The sequence below is a fragment of the Moschus berezovskii genome, chromosome 1, assembly GCF_049115385.1.
Source record: "Moschus berezovskii isolate FMDL1 chromosome 1, NW_MosBer_1.0, whole genome shotgun sequence".
NCBI lineage: Eukaryota > Metazoa > Chordata > Mammalia > Artiodactyla > Moschidae > Moschus > Moschus berezovskii.
This window is the reverse complement of record NC_142460.1, coordinates 83,661,991-83,668,797: the sequence shown is the minus strand read 5'-3', so window position 1 is coordinate 83,668,797 and position 6,807 is coordinate 83,661,991.

Below are 6,807 nucleotides of genomic sequence, written 5' to 3'. Positions count from 1 at the left end.
CTCTACGTGAAGATAATCTAGTGCTTCATATTTAACATTTGTATCATTGCTATAAACTATACTGCTGTAAGAATTTGATTGGTAAGTTGGCTAAGGGCCATGATATTTGATATTATATACTCTTTTCATACATCATAGTTTGCACTGAACTAGAATTGTGATTTTTAGGATGAGAGGCTAAATTGTGGTCTCACAGGAGAGAGCAGAAATGCATTTGTAGTCATATAGTAAGCCTGTCTTTTTCAAATGCAAAATAAAATATAAAAATAGAAAAGAGTCAGTTTATTAAGAAGGAATGATGCTCTATAAATCAACTAATTGGACATAGAAAATCTTCATTTGTTTAGTTAGAACTGCTAGAAATAGGTTTATTCTCTTGATTCTGTTTTAGATCCATTGGACTTGGGGGAGGAAAAAGGTCAGCTGAAATAGCATTTGTATGAGAAATCTCTAGAAATAAAGAGATAGTCATAGATGGTCACCACTATCAGGAATCATAGTGTGTGTGTATATATATATATATTTTAGTTGCTCAGTCTTGTTCAACTCTTTGCTGTAGCTTACAAGGCTCATCTGTCTGTGGAATTGTCCAGGCAAGTGGGTAGCCATTCCCTTCTCCAGGGAATCTTCCTGACCCAGGGCTCAAACCCTGGTCTCCCACATTGCAGGCAGATTCTTTACCGTCTGAGCCATCATCAGTAGTAATTACCTTTAATTATATTTCCTTAGTACTCTGTATTAGCAAAATGCTTTACAGTTACAACTCCCTTTAGCTGTAAGAGACCACAGAAGTCCTCGGTTCCTACTTCAGTACAGGAGGCAGTGGAAGTCACAGTGCTGACTCTTGTCAATTACATAGATAGACCAGCAGTGAAGTCTCAGAATGCCAGGACTTTTCATGCCTCATTCCAGAACTACACTAGAAACTGGGAAGGAAATGAAGAGCCTTGGTAAACATTCTTAAAGCATTGATCTCTGGTAGCACTGAGCGTGGAGAAGGAAATGACAACCCACTCCAGTGTTCTTGCCTGGAGAATCCCGGGGACAGCAGAGCCTGGTTGGTCGGCTGCCGTCTATGGGGTCGCACAGAGTCGGACACGACTGAAGCGACTTAGCAGCAGCAGCAGCAGCACTGAGGAAGATGACAAGAATGGGAAGAGGAGTAGCTGGGAAAACAAAATATAAAACTGTTTTATGTTTTAACAAAATATATTTTGTTAAAAAATAAAAACATGGCTGCTAAATAGTTACAAAATAAAGCAATTCAAATAAGGTCAGATATCCCATCCAGCTTATATCCTGTACATTCAACATAATGAGTAGGTGTCATAAGTACATATATACCTGAACATGTGAAAATTCCACATGGTATCCTAGTTTATTTGTTCTATAACAAAAATAACATAGACCGAGTGCCTTACATAACAAATACGTATTTCTCACAGTCCTAGACACTGGGAACCCAAGATCAAAGTGCTGGCAGATTCACTATCTGATGTGGGCTTACTTCTTGGTTCATAGATGACCATTTCCTTGCTGTGTCCTCATGTGATAGGAGTGAGGAAGCTCTCTGGGATCTTTTTTAAAAATAAAGGCATTAATCTCATTTGTGAGGTCTCCAACCTCATGACCTAACCATCTCCCAAAAGCCCAACCACATAGTACCATCACATTGGGGATTAGGTTTCATTATGTGAATATTGGGGGGATATAAACTGTGAGTCTATTGCAATGTATCACTTTGGTTTCTCCTGAAGTATTATATAAAATAATTTGAGATGGTGGAGTACTATCCCAGTGGCACTGGATCACATGATGGAAGGGAGTAATTCTCTTTCCATATGTCTTCAACTATTTAATTATACTAAGAAGAGTCTTGGTGTGGCACTAATAAGGCTTTAGCACCTTTATAAACACTTGGTAGTTTCTCCTGTAAAAAAATAACACAACAGATGCAACATAGGTCTTAGGCCCAGAGTTTTCAACAGAATGTAAGCAGATGATAATACAGTTATTTTGCCTTTGCAGTATTTTCGTGTTTGTTTATCTATAATGAATGAAACTTATCTTCTATGTGCAATAATATAATTTTCCAATTAACAAAAATATAGTTACGTAAAAAGTATGTATTTTTAAAATATTTAAATAATAGTACAAATGGTATATAAATATGACAAAAATTTTGAAAAAAGGATGGACAGGGAGGCCTGGCATGCTATGATTCATGGGGTCGCAAAGAGTAGGCATGACTGAGAGACTAAACTGAACTGAACTGAAATTTGAGAAAAACAGGACTACTCTAAGTGTTCTTTAAAATAATGTGTTGTATCACCCCTTGGCAAACATGCTGGTCATTTTCAAATCCTGTTCTATAAATTTAATGAACATATTTTTTCAGAATCTGAAGTGTTTTAACTCACTGTGGCTATGAATCATTGACTCTATTAAATAAGCTAAGTTTCTCTGAGTAGATGATATCTTGTTCTGATGACACCATTTACATTCTGAAATCTGTATTTCAAATTATGACATCTTTATACCGTGCAATTTTGGCACAACTGTCTCTTCTATATAATTCCAAAAGCCTTCTCAGCCCAGAAAGTTGATGTTAGTAAATTACTTTATAATCAATGAATTCTATTGGACGTGAGGGAACTATATAAATTAATAGACTACTAGTAAGTAAACTTCCATAGACTTAAGTACTTTTTCTTGTAATAGTCAAATGTTTTTAGTAATGGACTTATTTAAAATGTGTATTGCATTTATCACATTTAAATGATACCTCAGACAACCTTTTTTTTTTCTTAAACAATTTATTTGAAGTTATATATTGTCAACATGAAATTGAACAAGACTGTAATATTTATTCAACTATTCATTCAAAAAACAGATGGATGCTGGACTATAGGGTGACTGAAGTGTAGTCTTCGTTGTCATAAATAGTTACAGTGTAGATAAGGAACTGAATAAGCAAATAATAAAAATAGTGAGGTAAGTGCTTTGAATCACATAATGGGGATACCCACATTTATGCATTAATTTCTAGGTCCTGATAAAGTTCTCTTGATATACTTAATTTTATGCTAAGCTTGTAATAATATATTGAGCTGACACTTTTGGATAAAATATGACTTTCTGAACAAGTGTGGTGACAATTGATAGGATGGTCTGTAACACCCTCTGTAATGTGGGATAGGAGAGGAGTTTGTAAGATTATAGAATGCTACCCTAGTTCTATGTTCTTCAAAACACTGTAGAGTTTATCACCTGTTCCCACATATGTTATCCCATTTCATCCTTATAATGGTTCAGTGCAAGAGATATCATCCCAATACCCATTTTACAAATGAAGGAACAAAGTTCAATAAAGCTAACACCTTGGCCATTATTACATAGAAATTGACAATAGCTGGACTCAAATCAACTCTATTACTATGGAATGTCAAAAGTAGATTATCCAGTGCATTTTTCCTTCATCTTATAGATGAGGAACCATATCTAAAAAAGATGAGTGATTTATCCAAAGTCATATTGCTGGGAATAAGGGAAAATGCACATATTTAGGTAAGAAAAGCTTATTCTAAATGTTCCTAATGTGTTATGATAATTTGAAAGGAGTTACTAGAATAGCCTACTCAGCAAGTGGATGGAAATAATGCTTTGGGAAGATCACTGAATGGAGTGTCAAAAGACTTGGGTCCTATTTCAGCCATAGTGTGAACTGTTGTGAAACCCTTGGGCACAATTATAGCTTTCCTTTGATAGAATCTCCATTAACTTCACTTGTTAGGAAAGGGGGCAGGGCACCAGGTGGTTATAGATATCATTTCCTACAAGATAATGATAACAGAGCTATATTGCACAAGGTCGGTCACTCATAGAGAGATGGATGGTCATGGATGGTTCCAAAGCCTCTAGTATCCAAAAGGAGACTAAAATCAAGGAATGAACTGAAGAACTGCATTCAGAAATCTTTGGAACATTTGTATATCTGTAACTGTTTCATTAGCTAAGTCTCTTCCTGAGTAGATATTAATAGTAAAATAGTTAAGTATAAAAAAGGATTAGTTTGTATTTCAAAGACTTTGAGAAAATGGAGCTTTCTGAAATTCTTAGAATTAACTTTACTTTTTCTTAACTTTCCCCAATTCTGTTCCCTTAGCTTTCCTGTTAATGTCTTGTATTCATTTTCTAGGGCTTCTATAAGAAAGTGCAACATGATAAGTGACTTAAACAGTACCAATTTACTGTCTCACAGTTTCTGGAGGCTAAAAGTTCAAGATCAAGTTGTCAGCAGAGCTGCTTCCTTCTGAGTGTTCTGAGAGAGAATCTGTTCCAGGCCTCTCACCCACCCTCTGGTGGTTTGCTGGCAATCTTTGGCATTGCTTGGCTTGTAAAAGCATCACACATCTCTCCTTTCATCTTCACATGATCTTCTCCCTATATGGGAGCCTGTGTCCAAACTTCCCCTTTTTATAAGAATGCCAGTCATAATTAAGGTCCACCGGAAAGGTTGGGGGCGGGAGGAGAAGGGGACGACGGAGAATGAGATGGCTGGATGGCATCACCGACTCTGTGGACATGAGTTTGAGTGTACTCCGGGAGTTGGTGATGGACAGGGAGGCCTGGCGTGCTGTGATTCATGGGGTCGCGGAGAGTCGGACACGACTGAGCGACTGAACTGAACTGAACTGAATGATCTCATCTTAACCAATATTATGTCTGTAATAATGCTATTTCCATACAAGATGGTATTCTGAGGTTTTGGGTGTTAGGTTATCAGTATACAGATTTGGGGGAGACACAACTCAACCTGTAACATGTCTACTTGGCTAAGCATGTGTACTTGGTAAGTGTTATCAGTCGGCGTTCCACCAGATAAACTAGAACCAGTGAGGTGTGTTTGTGTCTGTGTATGTGTGTGTAAGCCAGAGACAGGAAGAAGAGAGAGAAAGAGAGGTTGATTAATTGCAAGGAATTATAATGTGATTATGAGTACTGTCTGGGAAGTCCAAAATCTATGGGGCAGGCCATCCAAAGGCAGTTTAAAAGCTCATCTTCAGGAGCTGATGCTATATTTCATGGGGAACTACTTCCTGGGGAAACCTCAGTTCTGTACTTAAGACCTTCAATTGAATCAGTTGACCCACCTAGATTTTCTTGGATAATCTCTTCTATATAAAGCCAAATGATTGTAGATGTTGATCACATCTACAAAATGCCTTCCCAGCAACCTAGAGTGATGTTTGATTGAATAATTGAGTACTGTTGCCAGCCAGGTTGACACAAAAACAATTACAGGGACTCCCCTGGTGGTCCAGTAGTTAAGACTCTGTGCTTCCAATGCAGGAGATGTGGGTTCAATCCCTGGTAAGGGAACTAAGAACCCACATGCTGTGGAGCACTGTCAAAAAAAAAAAAAAAAAAGCAACATAATAAGTAACAGGGAAGAGGGCAAAAAGCTACTACATTATTCCTCAGACCCAAATGGACTGGGGGCAGTTATCTTGGGTATATTACTTGGGTATATTATCCAGTAGTATTGTTTGGCAGACTGCGTTTGCGTTGCTATTTTGTCATACCCTGGGTGTATGTCTCCTTTCAAACACGGGCTTAATACAGCCTCCTCCCTTCCAGTGTAAGTCATGAAGCTCTAGCTTCATTCTTCCAATTCAATCTTGTATTCTCTGAGGAAAAAATGCCCAAAGCAATTTTTACCCCATCACACACTGGTAATCATTTTATTTTCTGATTATGTTTCCCTCTCTCTTTCAGCCCTTTGGTAAATTACACAGGGAACCTTTATTCTCATTCTCTCTTTTTTTGTCTCTGTGTTTCTCTGTGCTAAGTGCCAGCTGTCATTGCTTGGCAGATAATTACCATTTTACAAACAGTATTTAGGGAAATGACATCAGTTTGTGAATGTACGGCTGTCATGGCTTATTCACAGGGCTTTCCTCTGTTAACCACCTTCTCTGTGTGCAGGCTGGGTGGAAGCAGTGGGGATTAAGGGGAGGAGAAAAGGGAAGACCCCCTTGGCTCCAAGCTTTCGGAGAACAATTGCATCCCATTTGTCACTGTTAGTCTGACAACCCTCATTTCACTCCTCCCAAATTCCCCCTGCCATATTCTGCTTTTAGTGGATAAATAAATGATTGCTTGTAGGAGTTCAGTGGACTAGCTTCTCTGTTTGTAGTTTTTATAGCTTGAGGAAGCAAGTGGGTGGAAAGGCAGAAGGTACTAGTTTCTATCCTGGATGAAAGTTTCTATTGAGTGGTACAGGTCTGGATTATTCCATTGGATGAAAAGATCCTAAAATATTATGAGATATAATGTATGCTAGTTAAATTTTTTGCTGTTCAGTTGCTAAGTTGTGTCCAACTCTTTGTGACCCCATGGGCTGCAGCATGCCGGGCTTCTTTGTCCTTCACTGTCTCCAAGAGTTTGCGCAAGCTCATGTCCATTGAGCCAGTGATGTTACCTAACCATCTCATCTTCTGTTGCCCCTTCTCTTCCTGCTCTCAATCTTTCCCATCATCAGAGTCTCTTCCAGTAAGTCAGCTCTTCATATCAGGAGGCCAAAGTCTTGGAGCTTCAGCTTTAGCATCAGTCGTTCCAATGAATATTCCAGGGTTGACTTCCTTTAGGATTGACTGGTTTGATCTACTTGTGGTCCAGGGTCTCTCAATAGTCTTCTCCAGCACCACAATTTGGCACTCAACCTTCTTTATGGTCCAATTCTCACATCCATACATGACTACTGGAAAAACTATACGTTTGACTATACCGCCTTTTGTTGGCAGA